At 38.4% G+C, this 21,475-nt stretch overlaps 1 protein-coding gene across 3 annotated transcripts in view; it reads left to right on the top strand.

Annotated features, from left to right (window-relative positions):
* Positions 1 to 5,565: 5,565 nt before the first annotated feature.
* The window catches only part of LOC118282293 (polypyrimidine tract-binding protein 1), a 382,932-nt gene continuing 367,022 nt past the window's right edge, over positions 5,566 to 21,475 (top strand). Inside the window, exons 1-2 of one of the 3 annotated variants that reach the window (XM_035603301.2) lie at positions 5,566 to 5,722; positions 5,856 to 6,370. The gene's annotated coding sequence lies outside the window, so the exon portion shown is untranslated. Of the gene's footprint in view, positions 6,371 to 21,475 lie in introns of all 3 variants that reach the window. The other 2 variants (XM_035603307.2, XM_050701329.1) reach the window with 2 other exon arrangements.

Here is a 21,475-nt window from a genome sequence, read left to right as displayed (position 1 = left end):
AACTAAATCGTACGATTTACATATGTAACGAAGATTGATTGGCTTATTAAAGATGTTATACACATATTATTATTGTTATACACATATTAGTCTCTTTACTAAATCAATAGTGTAGATGACTAGTTATTATTTTAATGTCCGGCTTGTAAATTATTTTAAAATATTTGACTCATATTTTTTTATTTTCTTACGGAAACTAGTATTTTCGAAGATATATCAGGTGACGTCACTTAGGTAGGTATATTTTATACGAAGAAATTACATATTTTTCCCACTCCTAAACTATCAGCGTTTTGTTTAAGTATTTTATATAATATTTTTTCATTACCTAGCTGACGCACTAAATAGATTTTTCATTTTCATACCCCGTCATTATCCATATTTTCTTGCCTGTATACCAAATAACTTGCCTGACTGTACGTAGTACGTACCTATAATAAGTTTATCGATATTTCTTGCAACCATCGACAAGTTGCCAGGACGATATAATTATAAATAAAATGAGTCTGTAATTATTGCTATTTAATATTGATCGTTAAGGATCTAGTAATCGAGTGTCAGTTAGTACTTAATTTATTATTAAGTTATTCAAGTATTTTTATAGTAAGTTATTATTAACAATTCCATTTTTCTATTTATAACTGGGTCTTTATCCTTCGTGCCATATCTAGGGCATTTATTTTTTATTGTAATATTATTTTCATATCTCTATCTCTGTCGATTAATTTATAGTTTTCGCTTCAGTCGTTTATGGATGGGGCGATTCGATCCTTGAACGATCGGAGGCGTGGAGGTGCAATAAACATTAAAAAATGGGATAAATGAAATTGTATGAAATAAGAAAATCATTTAATTTAATAGGTTAAAATTAACATCTAGTTCCAAAAGAATTTGTTCGACAAAAAGATTTTTTCATGTGTCGTGGATGCATTGCGAATACACAATCAGAACATAATTTGATTATTTGATGTCAATTTCAATTCACACCCAGACCCGGAACTACAATTTGTTAATCACATAAGCAAATTATTGTATGTGAGAGCCCCGTTACACGTTGCGCCGCAGCCTAACCACTGAAAAGGTAGCTTTTCAGCGAGTACAGTCAAATTACATACCTAGGTAATTAATAGTTACTTGTTACCTATTTTAAATTAAGCATTTTCATACTGCCCAGCAATGTAGCGAGTCATTTTAACCGTAAAACATAATTTTAGCAGTTTTAATGCTGTTTATATTTTTTTTATTAGTTTATTTAGGTGTGAACATGGCGGTAATCGACACTCAGATCCGTTTTTAGATTTTATCGTAAGATAAATGTTGGTTTCGTAATTACAAGCCAATGACGAGGAAAAAATGTTGTCATGAATTTTAAGTAAATTCACATTTACATAATAAAAGTTTGCCTGTATTATACGACGAAGGGGCGGTAAGCAGAGCGCTATAAGAAACCAAAAGATAGGTAAGTTAAACATTTTATAAAAAGGGCATATTTATTGTCAGGCAATCCACGCTACTCCCGTCTCTATGTTATATCTAAAACTATCTAAATACTCTCTAATAAATACTTTGCTTGACTCAAGAATCAAACCTAACACATGCTTGGCTGTCAAATAACGTCATAGTGTTCTAGACCGTCATAGTATTTAAAGTACTTTTGATAAGTATCAAAGATGCCAAAGTACTTCCAAATAGCCATGACACGTAGTAAAGTACCTACTCTGTAGTAAAAAGCTTAAAGTCTTAAGATCGGGCCATACACGATGATGTAAGTCGATCTTGCGAGATTAAAATTCTTCGGCACCCAACTATTTTGACGTTATCGATCGCGATAAACTTATGTAGGTGATGTACGTAGAACAGGTGAGAACCAGTAGTACAAGTTCGCATTGATTTATTGCAATGTGTTGCCAAGGTTCGTTGTAATTGTTTCTAGGAAAAATATCGATTACTTTTTTTATGGACTAGGTGACAGTTTCTGAAGCATAGAACATTAATTTCAGTTTCAACAAAGTCGTGACTATCAACGTTAACTAGGGATTAGGCTTTATCTTTTGAATGACATCTTCCTGTAGATATATGACCACACTTTTCATCCTTGCATAGAGCCACTTGAGCTACTTCTATGATGAATATGTGTTATGTCCTTAATTTTTACTATCTAGATTCCTGTGCCTTACAAAAAATAAAAATACTTCATCACCATCATCGTCATCATCATAAGCCTGTTCTCGTCCACTGCTGCACATAGGCCTCTCCAATGGCACGCTACTGAGCTCGACCTACGGCTCTACGCATCCAACCACTGCATATCATCACTCCACCTAACTGGATGGCGCCCTACACCACGTTTGGCTAGACGCGGTCTCCACTCTAGAACACGTTTACCCCAACGGCCATCGGTTCTTCGACAAATGTGACCACTGCCATTTCAGCTTGCTGATCCTTTGAGCTACGTCGGTAACTTTAGTTCTCTGTCGGATCACCTCAGTACAAATTCGATTCACCACCATACTAAGTTGAATACATATAAAACCGCAAGACCAAAAAATTTTGGCCTAATACGAAGTACCTACTTATTATAAGAACGGCTGCTCTCCAAACAATGGCACAAAGGTTCAAGTAAAAGAATTTCGAAGTGAAAACTTGGTTAAAAAGTTTTCTGTTTACGTACGTGTGCCTGATAGGATATTCATGACTATTGACCGTGACCGTGACCCCTGGGTCTGTGGAGTTTGTTCAACAATTCCATCATTTGTTTCTCAATTTTGATCCCTGTCTTCAACGTTTTGACTTTACAATTTATTTAAAATCCTTTGTTTTTCACGGGGTCTGCTGCTTCGTTGTTTACATTTTCTACTTCAAGTGGATAGAGGTAATATGTGTAGTCTGTTGTTGTGTTTCGATCAATGCTATAGGGTGTTTGAAATGAATTCAGCATCTTATATGACAACTTGTTGATTCTCATTTAACATTGAAGTAGCACTTCGATCTTCAATGTTTTTACGTAGCTCTACAAGAGTAAAAATATTACGAATTTAGAAGACATTTAGTTCCCACTGTATGACAGAACTATTCCCTATCATCGCAATTATGTAAAACTTAACTATTTTACGTTTATGAAGGTATTCTATATAGATATACATATAGTCTATGACTACGTAAGTTGTAGATCGTTATAGATAACAAAGGTTCCATATCAATCTCATAATCCATTTGCGTGGGAACCCTTAACAAATAGAACTCGCCTCTTCATTATATTTGTATGAATAATTTAACCGTATCAGTCAAGTGTCTGTCAAATACTAGGTGAAGGGGAGATAACTGATAGAGATAGTTCTTGTTGTCTCATTTTCATTCTCTTATAGTTTGCTTGCTTTTACCAGCGAATTTACTTGCGTGAATTAGTTTAGTTTACGTCCTTCTTAATGCACCTAATTATATCTAAGTATGTAAGAAGAGAAAGCGTGAAGAGGTAATAAACAAACTTTCAGATGGGAGAGCTCAGCTTCGACACAGATAGATCGGCTCGACAAGAGTGATGCCACGGCCTCACATGACACAACTTTAGCGTGTGTGACTGAGGTTACCGAAGGCCTAATTCCCCTCAACAGGTCAGCAATGCACTTGTAACTCCTCTGGTGATGCGGGTGTCCATAGGTTGCGCCGATTGTCATCAGGTGTACTATCATTTGCCGCTCTATCCCGTAATAAAAACTTTCGCATTAATAATATTAGTTGGTGGGATAACACAAGTTTATGCCCTTAATTCAGTCGAGTGGCCCGTATGGCGGATACGGGATACAATTCCCGATAAATTGCTTTTGTTCGGTGATTCAATTAAGAGTAATTTTATTACGCACGTACACAGAAGCTGTCTGTGAGTGAAGTGGTTTAAAACAAACAATTTTAAATCGGTTTTGTATTTTATAGTGGCACCTCTGGGTACTTATTACAAAAATAATTAAGTATAACGTCATCCCTTTATATTCCTCGAAGCGGTAGCTACAGGTAAATTGTTACGTTCATTTTTGACCATATGTTAAGAATCCCATATTTTAGGGATAGAGGTAGGCGTCCCTGTCCCTCAAATATGTGATCCGACACAGGAATCGTATTCGAGACAGGAATTACATATACTTTACAGTCAAAAAAACTAACAATCAAATGTGAACCTTCCACGATTCCAACAATGGTCTTATAAGAACACCCATAGTCGGTGCACTTTAGTCACATTAACAAGTGTTAAGTTGTACTTCTGTTATGAAACTGCACAGTGGGAATTGTTTCAGACAACTGAGACGAACGTTTGAGAAGATAGTAAAGATATGGCAAGATAAGTACATAGGTACATTGAGCGCCGATAACATGACAATTGTGGACATTTCTTTTTATGGTGTTTAGTACCTACCTAAAAACATGTACAAAATGTTTAGGTCTAAGTAAAGTACCAATTATAGATGAATGAAACTTCACAGTGATGTTAAACTGTTGCCACATTTTGTCTTTACTTCCTGCTATTTATTGGTGATTAGTTTTCGAAAGAATTACTTCGACACGGGAATCGAACTCAAAATAAATGAAAATATTTTTGCACCTAAGTAAGTAGTTAGTAGGCACCTACAGGTTCGCTGGAATTCCGAATTCTTTTACCAGTGGGTACTGAGATGTACCTGCATACCTAGGTATGAAACCTACATAATTTAGGTACTTATTGGATCACATGTCAATCGAGCCTGAGTTGAATTGTTTATGTGAAATAGGTCAACCTATTTGTAGGCTCTGTTAGGTGACTTACTGATTACTGTTTTAAGCTAATTCGTTCAAGTACCGTACCTACCTACTTACCTATTTGATTAAGTATTTTGCTTTAAACTAATAGGTACTGATAGTTATACTAGAGTATGTCCAGTAAGTACATTAGTAAAAATAGGTAGGTGGGTTTATTAGGTACCTACTTATCTACCTATCTAAAAAATAAATTGAGAAACTAATACCTACTTAAGTACCTACGTAATGTTATTCAATAATACGCTCACTGGATAGCAGACAATATCCACATAAGGACCGTAACGGCATTCCTGCACTTTCCATTCCATTGATAACGGTTCTCAAGTTAAACCTAAGGACCAGCCTAAGTAGATACCTACTACAGTACCTACCGACGCGACGTCCATTCAACTTTACCCAAGAATTCGCAAAGCTAATAAATTTTATTCGGGAAAGTTGTGAAAAATTAGCGAAAATAGGAGCAGCGGCGCCAGTCAATGAGTCGTATGATAACCTGAGGCGAGTGCGGGAGGGTGCATCACGCACGTGTTGTCAGATTAATTGAATGCCTTCCGCCGGCCCGCCCCGCGCGCCGCCGCCGCTCGCCGCTCGTACTACTGCCAAACAAACAAACAATCCTCTACAACTTGCACTACCTCTGAGGGATGAACTATGCTCTTTGCTCTTCCTTGTGCACTTGTGATTTTTTCAACGTTACTTTATTTTCATACGGTGTAGTAGCGCGGGTCGCAGGGCGCGGGAGAGACGCGCGCGGGCCGCGGGGCGGGGCGGGTCGCGCGGCCTCTCGCGTTTAGTACAGCGCTCAGCAGGAGTGTCGGACGCTCGGCTTTACAGTCGACGACTTTAGTATTCTTCGTTTATTTTCTTTTCTATTCGTTTATTTGTCACTCGGACCTCACCGTGTCATAAACATGGGATGTTTCGCTGTAAATGAGTGAGTTACTGGTGTTACCGTGTTTACAAAATTTTTATTTTGACAGTGTCACGTTCACGTGCGGAATCAAATTATTACCGGTTCCGGAGTTTTTAAGTGTTTATTATACGTACACGTCCTTCATTTGCTGCAGGTAGAGCCGGCTGATCGTCAAATTGGTGCAACAGTGTCGGTTTCTGGTAATACTAATAGATATTTCTCGTGGGAATAACTTTTTAAGTGCTCCGATAGTGATTGGTGTGTACGCGTTATCGGAAAAAAGTTCGCACGGATTTGTTCCAATAAGAATCTTCTGGGAAACTAGTGTGAAGTGCGTGTACCGGTGAAGTGAAGCCGACAGGAAGTGCTTACAACTTAAACATAACCTTACCTATTCGAAAGAGGCGCGTGTTGCACGGGCATGCGCAGTCCGAGCCTTCGAAATTATTAATAAGTTCTTCATAATTTTATAAACAAACTGTAACAGTGCTGTAGTTTTGTCGTGGTGCGTCGCTTAACAGAAACGCACGAACAAGTGTATACGGGGGCTCGCTGTCCAAAAGCCGGTTGACCGTTCCGAATCTTAGTTCAAAATTTAAAATCAAGGATAACGTTCACCTGTGGGATTTCGGTGTTTTACCTGCGCGCGCACAGAACTTCTTTACAAAGGTGAGTAGTTTTCGCACTGCTATGCGAACTGGTAGTTCTAGGTACTCAAACGCAATATCCGCAACTTTAGTTGGCTGCAAAACAAGTAGTTACTATTTTTATTTGCTTCTTGTACCTAAGCTGGATAAGTACTTGCTGCTTTTCAATTTTAATTTATACGTCTGACCGGCATTTTACGAAACCAGTGCACCACACACGTGCAGTGTACGATGTAGAGGTGTTTCATAAAAAACATCGTTAAGTTTTGGTATGCGTCTCGCGAGAACTGTTTGTGGTCCTCCGAGGTTGGCTTTTATGTTTTTTTTTATTACATTGTGCGTATGGTTAGTTTATTCATTAGATTCGTCTGTCTATTGGTCGGATGACGTCACCACAGGAGCATCCCGAGATGTTTCATCTCACTCACTCGTGAATAATTGAAGACTGGTTTGAAGAGCCGAACCAATTAAACGAAGTGACGTTTGACGACTTACCAACACAAGTTTTGCTTTTAATTTTTATAAATTTAAATAAATTTGAGATTCACATACCTACTGTTCTACTGTGAAGTAAATTGCTCACGTAGCCTTGAACGGAGTTTATTGCTTGGTGATTCTTGGAATTAGGACACTTTTAATGGACCTGTGTTACATTTGCGTAGGCTGATCTGTAGCGTGATGGGACATTTAAATTGTTTCGGACCACAGATAACGGAATTTATTTTTAGTCTATTGAAAGAAGGTGCGAGGTTGAACTATCAACCTAAAATAGCAAATACTGTAAATACCTACACATGTGGGCATGATATTGCGGATGACAGGACAAGTTAAGATATTATACACATATACCTACCTACCTAGTTACCGGAATTCAAGCATATTCGTGAGTAAGCACATGACACAAAGTTCAATGAACAGTCAAGGATAAGATAGGTTAGTATAATACCTACTTACCTATACCTACATTTTACTTACTATAAGAACCTACCTATATAATATAATGAGGAACATAAGTACCTAGGTTGGTCCTTACGAATTTGTTTACATTAGGAACTTATTAGGTTATGTAAACAAACAATTGGGATTCTCTTTCATTTATAACTTCCTCTCTTCAAGACTGGCTATGCATTCGTAACTTCTCGGGTGTTGGCGGGTTCCTATTAGGGTTACTTATTATCCACATTAGAACTTAAGGGTATCGCTTGTTTGTCATCTATCCTCACTTCATCCAATAAGATTTAGATTTGAATCTAATTGGAGACTGCTAATATTTACCTACACTTTTCAGATTACACAAGGAACCTAGCTTTTTTATCAAATCTTTGTTTTAGTAAGCAATAAGCAGGTACATCTATCGGATGAGTAGATACCTACCTAAATGTCAATAAAACTTAGGTAAGTCTTAAGTTACGATTGCGACCTTTCCAGCAAAAGCCACTTGTCAACAGTAGTCTTGCACAAACTGCTTGTAAGATTTACGTAACCGAAGAGGTAAAAGAAAGTGCATATAAGTACATACGTAGATACTAGATGTACCTACTATGTATGCGTACAGCCAATAAGTGACTATTCATTGGATTTTCGACTTTATAATCATTATAACAATAGATTTGAAAATCGAATAAAGAAATTTGACAGGAATGAGTAGCTTGATCTGCTGGCAACTGTACCTACTACCTCCCTACCTATTATGTTATCACGTATCACAATAAGAAAATAAGCGGTAATGAAATCAGACGTAGGTAACTATGGGCATTAAATTAAATCACACAATTAATGATATCGATAAAAAACCTACTAGTTAGGTTACTAGGTATGTAATCGATATAATCACATTAATTTCTATGAATTATAAATTAGGTACGGTTACGGTTCCTACTTTAATTTTCTTGACAATCTACCTCAAGCAACATATTGCTTAGAGGAGTTATTGGTGTTAGAGCCTAACTGTAATTAAAGACTTTATGACACAACCTGAATGGACGGACTCGACCGGGGAAGTATAATCCTCGTACAGATTTGGTAGCAACGTGATGTAGAACTAAATAGAAACTTTATAGGCAATTATCGTTATTATTGTATTTACTACGTTTAGTCAATATCATCCACAGCACATAACTGCCCACTGCTTCCCTTTTAGTAGGTTTCGAATCCGCACTCCCATGCATGAGAAGCGGGCGTCTTAAACCTCCAAGCTACCAAGACATTCAAGTTTAGCCAAAATGCCCACTAACCACGGGATGGGCTCCCTGAAAATGATTCCTGAAATGGGACTCGCATTATTATACAATATCCTCAACAAGTTGGCAACGCACATGTGACGCTTATGGTAAACATCCACAGGCCCGCATCGTACGTATCGCACGCAACGGATTTTAGTTTGTCTTGTATAGAAACTCATACAACTGCGTCCACTGATCCGCATCGTACGCATCACCGGTAATACCTACATGCGATGCGTACGATACGGAGCTGTGTGCGCTTACCTTAATATTTTCTTCACTTAAACAATTCTATTTTCAAACAGTATCAAAAGCAACTGGCAACCATTGAAACAGCGCTATCGAATCGAGTGCTAAGTTAAAATCGATGTTCAGTTGTTTTTGGCGGCGAAAAAAACTTGGATTGAAAAAAAAGTTCCTTCACTTGGCAGACGAACAACGTCAGTTTGTCGTGCAGCCGGATAGCCACAAAAAAGTTAGGGATGAATATTTTTTTTTTTATTAAGTTTTGTCTCGGTAAATGTGCAGAAATAGATTTCATTGATATGATTGGTTGTGTTGATAAAGTTTTATTATTGTATTGGTATTGACATTCTATCTAACTAATTCATTCTTAATCTTGAAAACGAATTAACTAATTTCTTAATAGAAATAGAAAAAAGTAGGTAAAGTAAATACTTAACCTAACTTAACACTGCATAGTAAAACTATCTATTATTATTGTAGAGATCACAAAAACTGCAATTCTAATTCATATTTTTAATATTTAACTGAGAAAATAATCTAAAACATTCAACTTTATGTAAAATCTAGAAACATGCGCAAGCGCATTTAGTACGGAGCTTTGCGTAAATTTTGAATACAATGGTCTAGAATGGGGTCAACATTAATTAATAATAATTATTTAAGTATTTTAATTAGGTATTAAGTTACAGTTACATGACGTAATAGGTAAAATGGAATACCTAAAAATAACTACTACCTAATACAAAATTACGTACTAATACCTATGTAAATGGCAAATTTCGTACGTATATTGTGGTACATTTCGTATGAATAAGCAACTCTTAAATAGAGTCCCATCCACTTGGTATAAAAAGGTATACTAATATGTGCTGTTAAAATATTTCTACGAAGCAATAAAAGTATTGTCAATACTAATTGTCAATTATATTTTAACGACAATGTTCTTCGTACATACATTTATCTAATATTCACACTTCACAGTCATTGGGTTAAACGAACTTCAACTCAAATAACTAATATTTACTCATAAAATCTTGCCATATTTGCTTGTAACTACTCTTGCCAAATACACTCGAATAGATTCACTCGGTTTTCTCGCACGCGTACAGTCGGAGACAAAACTTTTTATCTTCATACTCAAATGGAATTTATTTTAAAAAAGTCTGTTGTTTGCTTTGGATTATTATATTAGAGAGACTAAACATTATTTTATGTTAATTTATAATTTAAAAAAGATGAACTTTGCAAAATGTTGCGAAATTTTGGACTGTAAGTTAGTTTTAGCTGGTGAAAACCAGTTCTTACCGGTTTTTGTTAATCCCTTTGTTTGTTGTCAGCTTGGTACAGCTGTAATTACTTAAGCTAGCCTAATCCACTGTTGTTGCAAGCTTGGAGCAAACAGCAGGGTGGATAATGTAGTTAGGTATATGTGGTGCACTATCCAATTTGCTTCCCGAGTATCAAAACGAATTAGTGTGATCAAATATACACCAAGAGATGGTTTGTTTAGGAGTTATTTTACTCTGTTTGCTATACAAATACTTGATTTCATTGTCATTCAGTACGTTTCTTTGATTCACTTAGACTAACAGGCAAATTGTATTAGAAAAGCAACTTATCTAATATTAATAAGGTAAATAGTTTTATTCGCGGCTTTGCCCGCGTGAATGAGCTTATATCCTTCTTTGCACTCCAATCGCCAACTAATTCAAAGAAGATGACTTGTGTGAGCATTTACAGAAGAAGAAAGTAAAGATGTAACAAACTAAATTACTTTCGCATTTTAAGTAATATTATTGGGGATTAAATAGGTATTTTAATTAAAATTGATATTATATTGAAGAGCTTTTGACATGATGTAACTACATAATTTGTATTTAAATGAATGGAACCAGTCTTAGTTATGTTTATAAATAACTAAACCGGTCTGAGATTGAATATTATTTTTTATCCGAAGATAGTTATTATACAATTTTAGAAACAGAATATTTCTTAATACCTTACCTTATCGATACCTATTTAAAATTTTCAATCCAAACTTAGGAAGTTAGGCCGATTATACGATTTCTTTGTAGATAGTTTGAAATTTAAATTGATTTCCCATTATAATGAACAAAGGTACCTTATATTTGTCATTTTTCTTAGCATTTTATTTACATTTCTATATTAATACTTTATCTACTTTTTATGTTAGGTAGCGATGAAAAGACATCTGAATAGCGATAACCATCTACGTAGTGCCATATTGGAAATCGTAAACATAAAGTCCGTTGATAACTATCTGACACAAGATTGCCTATCTAAACTCCAAAGCCTTTAGATTTTTCCAGTCTTTAAACTAAGATGTGTAGCTGAAATAAGTATGAAAATAATAAAGCAAGTTTCTTAAAATTTCAACGTAGAGCGACACTCCATCTTCGAGAGTGCATGAAATAATATTTTCATGGGACTGTTGGATTTTTTGTTTACTCCATATTTTTCAGGTGTCTTGTATGTGGAATAAAAATTACTTATGAATGAAGGCACCATCATGTTGATCTAGTGCATGCACGGTTCCGAATGAACCGTTGAATACGGGATTTTGTTTGCTCATGGTGGGTTAGTGGGTAAAGTATAGTTATTGAGTAGACAGACATTCCCTGTAGTTAATTCAGAATCTTTTAAATAGGCAGACGTTTACACCAGAATTTGCTCCTAGTTACAATCGAGGTACCTGTTAGTTTTCTCCTAGTTACGATTTGGGTTCCTCAATTCCCCCTTCCCAATCTTCCCAATCCCCTATTCCCCAGCAACCCTTAAATTCCTAATCCCCAAAAAGCCGGCAACGCACTTGAAACGCCTCTGGTGTTTCAAATGTCTATGGGCGGCGGCGATTGCTTACCATCAGGTGATCCGTTTGCTCGTTTACTGGCTTATTCCATAAAAAAGTAGACATCTCTGCTTGGCCCTGCAAGTTCAAATAAAACTATGAAAGTAATGTTGGTATGTTATATCAGTACACATACTAATCTAGCTCAGCATTGTCTAGCTAGTCTAGTATTTGCATTGTCGGCATTGACTAGAAATCAATTGATCTTATAATGGAAATCCTATCAATTCAATTACAATTGTATTTACCTTGGTAACAGACGTAACAGTGATGTAACTTGGTCTAGAAAACAATATTTATGTTCACTGGCATTTACTATCAACAGTGCTAATGCAGGATTTGTTTCTAACTATTGTAATCGATTCTAGATTCGATCTCTCGTCAATATCGATTTGTAAAATCGACTAACTAATATGAACAATGCAAGCCAAGTTAACCAGAAGATTTCAGTTTAGTAAAGACCCAAATGTGACTGATCTTTAGAAAATATTAAACTAAGTCTTACATCATCTAATCATTTTTGCAGAGCAAATATCTGAAGAGAAACCATGTTCTAAGAAATGCTCAAATAAATGTAGAGTCTAGAACTCTTACTAACTAATCCTCTTAACTAACTAACTTAATCTAATACCAACATCACACCAATTCAATACAAATTCACATTACAACATAAAGAAGTAAGAACAAAATACAAAAACGTAACTTCAATTCAAAGTTGATTAACTTGGTAATAGACTACAGTCGATATTGAAATTGAATACCAAAACTATACCTATATACGTAGGTATATTTTTCCTTGTATAGTAACCACGAAATCTGACCTTTGCCACGCCTCACCAACCCTGCATTAACATAACCAGTATTGACCAGCCAGTTTAGTTAAATCTTCAATACCAGTTATTCAAGATTTGGGATTAACACTGTCACTTGTTTTAAGGCGCGTACGCACCGCCTTCGCTCCGTAATCGATCCCGAATTCCCGACTTTCGACCGAAATTAACCGAGGTTCCGTTTTTAAAAGAATTTCTATGAACTAGGTATCGAAAATTAAAAATGGATGTTATTAAAATCGGTTATTATTTTTGCTGTAACTACTGTACTATCTAGAAGATGAATTAAAAGAAATGTATGCTAAAATGATTGACAAGTTCATAACTTCATACCTAACTATTTTATCAATTTCATTGGTTCCAAAGATTAGGGCATTCAATCAAACAATTCTTCAGGTTTATTTTAATAACAATATTTTATAGGTAGTATAAAACATCTAAAGATTCGTTTCGGTTCACTTGCGATCGGCGTTTGCGCAGTTTCTTAGTTATAAAACATGTACCTACATTATGATTCGACACATTATTAGTGTGTTGAAATTTAAAGTGAATGATTTTGACGAATAAACGATGCACTACGCAAGTGCCCTTGAAAATTACTTAATGCCCTTTAAGTGCGCTTGAGCACCTCCAAAGTTACAATCTTGGGTGGCCACACTAATGTAATTATTTTATTTACTTTGACTGTGTGTCTAATGGTTTTATTATGTTTTCCAGTAAGTAAGTACTTTGGTAATCAATTAACTTTATACATGTGTAAATTAGTTAGGTATCTACGAAGGCTTTTGCATTTGATCTTGAATTAGTAATTGCTTCAACAAATGAATATGTTTGTTAAATCTTGCTGTATTTATTTAAGGAATTGTTAAATATACTTTTTGAGGTGAAATTGAATAAAATAAAAATAAAATCTTGTATTATCATGACATAATTCTATAGGTAACTATAGTGTATAATAATAAATCTTACGACAGCAATTATTTATGTCTCATCGCATTCACAGAGCGTCGTAGGGTTAACAATTATTTCTCAACGTTGCAATGAATGCCAGCGTTCAGAACGCGAGGTCAGAAGTCAGCCGCGGGAGTCGACTTTATGTTATTTATGCACAAACTTAAAACGTGTGCATTAGAGAGTGCATAACCAAAACAAATGTTTTACCAAGTCCATGCGACTCAAAGTTCAGTCGGTTATATTGCGTAAAGTTCCCCACAAGAACCCAGTAAGAGGCAAAACTTTGTATTTTTGTTAGCTCAAGCTGCTCAAGAAGTGAAGAGATTTGAATCCCGATTTTAAGTAAGAAAATCCAAGTGGAAACATGAGAGGTGTTTATCATATCTTCTAAGTCTTTCATACCAACGCGATAACGTAATGTTGATATATTTTTTCTGCAATTTATTGTGTCTAATAAGGTCACGTACTTTACTATGTCAACGAGGACATAATGCCGTGAAAGATGAAGAGTGTTGTTAGCTATATGTACCTCCCTAACTATGTAATTGGCTCTCGTCTCCTACTCACCTGGGAGAGTATGCATCCGAGCAAGTTTTGTACCCAAGGGTGAAGTATCAAAGTGCTTCTAACATAAGATGTGACGATATATTACGTTATTAAAGTAAGAAACTAATAAAATGATATTGAAACTTGTCGAGAACGAAGTTCTTGTTTATCTATGCTCATAGGCTTTACTCTCGTAAAGAAACTTTAGCCTTAGGTACGTACAAATAACATAGTCGTAAACTACCTTGTTATAACTACAGACAGTCCCGAAATAATATCACGAGAAGAACCTAAACAAAACATAGAAAATGAAATGAATAAGTTAAGGTCGAACTATTCGGAGCAGGGGACACCCTATTTGTCACGGGAGGGCCATTCTCATACACATTTTTGGAACGTCTCTCGAACATAATTCTGACACTTGTTGAAACTAGAGTGCGACTGCTATAAAACAGAATATGTCTGCGTTAGCCAAATTGATGGCCTCTCCTCCGGAATCCGTATGAATTGATGGTTTAATACGAGAAAGTGTTGACTTCACAAAAGAATACGATTTAATACCGAAATACGAGCTGTGTATACTGGAATTAGCTTCAGCAAAATACATCCATGAGTTTACGAGTGTTCTCCGTGTTTTTATGTTCTAACACATGCCACTGGATACGCCATCAACGGAATATTTAAAATGATTAAAATAGATTTTTTTTATGCCAGCATCGAGCGTAATAAAAATAGTTTCGATTGAGCTTAACAACCGGATCCGGGCGAGTCCCGCCATCCGATTCCTCGACAGCAGAGTCGCACAGATTTATTTGGTGATGTCATCGATTCAAGTGGACTTCGTCGTATATTGGTTTTAATCTTCAACTTGCATTACATAATTAACATACGATCAGGAGTTATTTTTTTTCTCTTGTAATAACCCCTAATTAATCAACATGAATGTGTGATTGCCATGACATAAAAACTGGCTGCAAAAAACTTCCCCCGGCCGCTCCGAAACTTGTTGGACAAAAAGTTTTTATGAGAGGTCGCGGTATGGCGCGTGCACCGCAGGTAGTTTTACCTCCGCGTAGAAGAACCACGGAGTTCTTATTCAATAACCCCATATTAATCGAATAACAACAGCCGAACGAGACGTTCTCCGTCGAAACAAGTAGAATCGAAATAGACAATGAATAAGTAAATAGGGTCACCGATTGGATTCGAATAATCTATCTGGTTATTACTAATACAGCTGGCTTACTGAAACTTGGATAGATAAGCTCAGTTTAAGCACTTAGTCGGTTTAAAACTCTGCCGACGTATAAGTACCTACTTGATGTTCGATTTCGGTTGGGGCCGTATTCATGAATAAACTAACTAGTCCACTTTCGGTTTCGTTTAACTGCTCGAGTTTTTACTTTGCCAAAGCGATTGAAATTATTTCTGGAAATATTCTTTTAATACGTAGTAGCGCGAGATTTTGAGGAAAAAAGTAAGGAAGGAAGATAGGTTTGAGTGCCAAGCCGACTTGAGAGACCACATTTTATGTATTTACAAACCCTATTTTGTTAGGACTAACGTCTGTGTTTGCATTTTACCTTTGGGCGCTTATTGAAAATGTGATTTATTTCTTTTGGGACATGGCTACGGATGAATGGATATTATCCTGGAACAATTTCTACTGACGTAATATTATGTACGTAGAACATATTTAAATATTGTATTATTTTAGTACACCTTTTGATTTCATGCTAACATCATGTCTACGATGTGAGGAGGGTTTTGTAGCAAAAAATACGAAGCTTTTAAAAACCGGCACAATCACGTTCGTAAATCTGGCACTAAGTATACCTGTACGTACGTAAGGCTATACAGTTTATTTATGAAACGATAGGTACTTAGCAGCCTTCGCTTGTCAGCGACAGCAGTAATTAATTACGGTTCGGCCTCACCCCCGCGGTGGCGCTACCCGATTGAAGTTAACTAACCGTAGTTAGCTGAGCTCGTAGTGTTTTGACATTCGATGAGACCTCAACTATAGGCCAGCTTTGCCAAATCTGCGAAGACCATATTGAACGAACCCGAACTCTTGACACCACAATTTTAGATCCAACTTTATTCGAGCGCTTCAAAGCCATTATTCTGTTCCTACGAAATGTGAAGAACATTTTGTATTATATATTTCGGCGCCTGATAATACTTGTGCACTATAAAAGAGATGTCTTTTGTACCAGGCGCGGATGAAGTTGGAAAAGTGTGCAACTGAATTCTGTAGCCTCGGGTAGATACGCGCCTCAAGCGAATCGTACGTAATGCGCCCGATAATATATTCAGATCGCATTTATTCGCAGAGCATAGGCACTGAAACAAGGTTTTGTTAGTGCAGGAGACACAATCCCCGTGGGCTAGACTTTTTGAATCGCTTTTGTAGGAGCTACGGCGTGAATATGAGAAATCTTTACTAGAAATATAAATATCGAGACACTCGAGAAATCCGATATGCATTTGAAATAACTCCGTCCGCATTATTGTATGTACTCAGACGATGCGAAGTATTGTTATGTCGTCGGCGGCAGAAGACAGTAAAATGTATATAGGACATGCTTCCTTCCCGGCGTAATCGTTAATAGTCTGGAAATCGGGTTATAGCGGAGATCGTACGGAATATATAGCACTATGCCACTTTTAGCCATATTCCACGCATATTGAACGGACCTTTTAAGCCCGTATTCACATTATACATCGCGAGTCGACCATAAATCCTGGTGCACATTAGAATTTCGCCGGACCAATGCGCTGCTGAAAGAGCTACTTACTCCAATATGCCGTGGAAGAATTGTTACCGTAAAGCTTTTAAATTTCTATTCACTACTTATGCGTTTCAAGTAACTCTTTGGTTCCTTCTATAGTATGTGTGACCTCATTCGTTCTTTCTACTATACGTATACATTCATATTGATGTCCCTTTGTTCACACTTCTTTACCCACCTTTCTGAGTATTCACCATCTACTCTTATTTATAGTTCATAATCCCGAACCCGTGAATTTGCTTGAATTGTGTTTTATCTCTCTATATTTGGTGTGATATCGAAGTTTTACGCGGCCGTATTTTCTTGGTAACTGTACCTACGGAAGGTAATACGGTAGAATGAAATTTTTCCACAGATTCTCAGACGTATACAAACGTATATAGCCACGTAAGCCTACGTGGAACAATACAACGCATACACATATCTTCGCTGATACCTTTTTGGCTCCTTCCACATTCATTAATCTCTTCATGCATTCTCGCACACACCTTATGTAGACCAAATTACAAGCTGCTGAACTGCCATTACTTCTAAATATACACACAAGGCACAAGCAGGTTACATTACATTACTAAGATTTGAATACAAGACTGCTAATAAAAACTGCACGCGAAAATAAGTAATGCATTAGTCATACACGTATTTTGAAACGGATATTAGTTAGTTAGTGCAGAAGCCGGAGAGTGTACGTCACTATTACTAATTGATTGATATTTACAATTGCACGTACTAGGCTAACATAGGAGGGTAGGCGTGTGGTGCATAAACCGCGTCCATCAATAATATGTTGGCTTTTGGATAATGGATGGTGTTACCGCGGAACCCCCTCCCTGTCGAAGCGCACGGGCCGCGCCATTCGATTTTTGTAAAAGGACACAAATATTTGAATGGCCCGCGGCTGTTTGGGAAGACCGTGTGTGTGATTTGTGTGGTGTAGCACTTACACGGTGTGCTCAGGGTTTGGCTTATTTATCTAAAAGATAGTAGTAATTCACTTCCGTGTGGCCTTCACATCCGAAATATTTTACCATGATAAAAATATAGTTTTATTAGATGGTAAATATTTACATGTGGATTAGTTTCGCATTCTCTGTCCTATGTTTGTCTTAGTTAGTTGTAAAGTCATGCTAATGTAATTCTGGTTGTCGCTCTCCAAAATGACCACTATATTGATATACCACAAATGTCTTACAACTGGGACATACTTATAAGAACTGAATTAAGCAGATAATTTAGTACCTATTTGTGGCTCTTCCTGAACCAACGGATATAGGATGTAGGTCAGTATATTGGAAGTTATCTTCGAACTAACTCCTCCATTTAGGGTAAAGTTTATTTTTAGAAAATTCTATATCCATTATGAGATCAGTGACCATCTTTCAAGGTTCACCGAATAATTTTGGCAATATTTAACCCATCTTCCACACATAAGAACACAATGCTATATCCACATCACAAACACATTGTAAACATGTACTACCTAAATCAGAATAATCCATTCCGTTTGTTCTATTATTACTTGATCCGTAGGATGCGTATGACGGCTGAGCGTTTGACGTCATGACTGAGCATGAACCGTAACGTCAATATACTCTTAGCTAACTAAACAATAAAATAATGGCCTATAAATTTAACAATTGGCATTGATGGTGCTATAACTTATGTCGCGGATTTGTCCCTGAGGATGGGGCGCGACAAACAGCCGCTTGATTAAAGATCTGCTTCAATGCTTTTTAGCGAATAGACTGTAGACAGTTCGTGGTCCCTTGGTACACACCTCGCTGTCAGCCTATAGACAGGCAAAGATAGATGGACGAAGGCTAGACTGAACTTGGCCTAGTTGTCACCTATTCCTAGAAGCATTTTCCATGGTGTAATTAACGCTTTTGAGAGGACATTTCATCATCAGCCTATAGCAGTCCACTGCTGGACATAGGCCTCCCCAATTGTTCGCCACTTTGCTCTATCACTAGCGACTCGCATCCAGCTCCTGCCAGCCATCCTGCGCAGATCGTCACTCCACCTCGCCTGGGGGCGTCCTACACTACGTTTACCGAGACGCGGTCTCCACTCCAGGACTCGCTTACCCCAACGGTTGTCGGTCCTGCGGCTAATATGGCCGGCCCACTGCCACTTCAGCTTGCTGATCCGGTGGGCTATGTCGATCACCTTGGTTCTCTGCCGAATCACTTCGTTTCGAATGCGATTTCGGAGAGAGACACCGAGCATAGCCCTTTCCATAGCCCGCTGAGCGACTTTGAGTTTGTGGACCAGTCTAGCCGTAAGTGTCCACGTTTCGGCACCGTATGTCATTACGGGTAGGACGCACTGGTTAAAGACTTTCGTCTTTAGGCACTGTGGGATTGACGATGAGAAGACTCGACGGAGTTTTCCGAAAGCTGCCCAACCCAACTGAATTCTCCTATTCACCTCATCCTCAAAGTTGTTTCTACCTAACTGCAACGTTTGCCCGAGGTAGACATATTTCTGAACAACTTCGAGGACGGCTCCGTGGATCGCAATCGGTTCCGGTAGAACATGTTCATTGAACATGACCTTGGTTTTGTCCAAGTTCATCCGTAGGCCGATGCGTGCAGAGGAGTCAGCCAGGTCGTTCAGCATCCCTTGTAGGTCCTGCAGCGTTTCTGCCATTATGACGATATCATCTGCGAATCGCAAGTGAGAGATGTGTTCGCCATTGATATTGATGCCACGTCCTTTCCAGTGCAGCGTCTTGAACATATCCTCCATTGCATTAGTGAACAGTTTCGGGGATATGACGTCCCCTTGTCTCACTCCTCGATGCAATGGTATGAGACGTGTTTGCTGATTCTGTACTTGGACGGACATAGTGGCGGCTTCGTAAAGACATCTCATCACTTGGATGTATCGCCAATCAACCTGGCATCGCTGCAAGGACTCCAGGACAGACCAGATTTCTATCGAGTCAAAGGCCTTCTCATAGTCCACAAATGCTAGGCACAGGGGCTGATTATACTCTTCGGTTTTCTGTATAATCTGCCGCACTGTGTGGATGTGGTCTATGGTGCCGTATCCGCTCCGAAATCCAGCCTGTTCGGGTGGTTGGAATTCGTCGAGTCTTCGCGCAAGACGGTTCGTGATCACTCTTGAGAACAGCTTATAGACGTGGCTTAGAAGCGAAATGGGTCGATAGTTCTTCAGAAGGCTTTTGTCCCCTTTCTTGAAGAACAAGACGACCACACTTCTGCTCCACGCCTCTGGAGTTCTCCCTTCAAATAGGACAGCGTTAAAAAGCTTTTGGAGCTCCCTCAGTACGGGTTTGCCTCCAGCCTTTAGCAACTCTGTGGTAACGCCGTCCTCTCCAGGGGCTTTTCCATTTTTAAGCTGCCCAAGAGCAATCTCGACTTCGCCAATGCTGACTTCTGGCAGGTCTTCAGTGAAATGGCGCGTTAATGTAGCTCTAGAGTCCTCATTTTCGGGATCAGGGCGAGATGCATGCGAAGCGTATAACCGGCTATAGAAGTCCTCTATTTCCGAAAGAACCGCCGGCTTAGAGGCAACAACTTCTCCAGTTGCTGTGGTCAGTTTCGTCAGGTGGCTTCTGCCGAGAGATTGTACGAACACCTTAGACCCCCGATTCTGCTCGATGGCTTTTTCAATAGAAGCGGTATTAGAGCACCGGAGGTCGTGCCGCACGCGTTTGTTGATCTCCCGGTTCAGTGCTCGTTTTCCTGACGAAGTGACGGGTGGGTTTTCACGTCGTTTCCTCATCAGCCCCAGGGTCTCCTCGGAAAGTTTAGACTTCCTGCCCTTACGTCGCATGTTACAGAATCTCGTACCTTCGTCCCTGAGGACTCGAACTACATTTTCTAGGTTCTGGTTAACGTCCGTTGTGGTTTCCAAGGCAGCAAATCGGTTTTCCAGATTAAGCTGGAACGTTTCAGATCCAGTGATGGTTTGGAGCATAGTAGGTCGGAGCCTGGACTTCATCAAACGGACACGTTCGGCTTTAAAGTCGATATTCAGAGTGCCTCGGACAAGTCTGTGATCACTGCCGGTGTTAAACCTGTTGATCACGGAGACATCTCTGAATATGTATCGCCTGTCCGCTATGATGAAGTCGATCTCATTTTTTGTCATAGTGTCGGGGCTCCGCCAGGTCCACTTCCTTTGGGGCTGCTTTTTGAAAAACGAGTTCATCAAGAACAGCCCCTCTCGTTCGAGGAAGTTGACCAGCATCCGCCCCCTATGGTTTCTGACTCCAAAACCATGGGATCCTACTACCGATTCACTGCAATTCTGTACTCCCACTTTAGCGTTAAAGTCTCCCATGACAACATTGTAGTGGGTCTTAGTAGTGAAGTGGAGGGCCCTCGATATGTCATCGAACATTTCCTCCACCTCATCATCTGAATGTGCCGAGGTCGGTGCGTACACTTGCACCACCTTAAGGCTGTACCTCTCGGTGAGCTTGATAATGAGGTACGCTACCCTGCTCGACACACTAGATATTTCCACAACGTTATCAGAGAGAGACTTATTGACCAGAAACCCAACGCCACCTTGGGATTGTTGGTCTCCCTCTCGGAAGTACATTAGGTGGCCGGACTCTAGGGTTACGGTGTCCTCCCCTCTCTTCGGACTTCGCTTAACCCCAGAACGTGCCACCTAATCTTCCCAAGC

Source organism: Spodoptera frugiperda, chromosome 20 (genome assembly GCF_023101765.2).
Source record: "Spodoptera frugiperda isolate SF20-4 chromosome 20, AGI-APGP_CSIRO_Sfru_2.0, whole genome shotgun sequence".
NCBI classification, from domain to species: domain Eukaryota; kingdom Metazoa; phylum Arthropoda; class Insecta; order Lepidoptera; family Noctuidae; genus Spodoptera; species Spodoptera frugiperda.
This window is presented reverse-complemented; position numbering and strand designations above follow the sequence as displayed.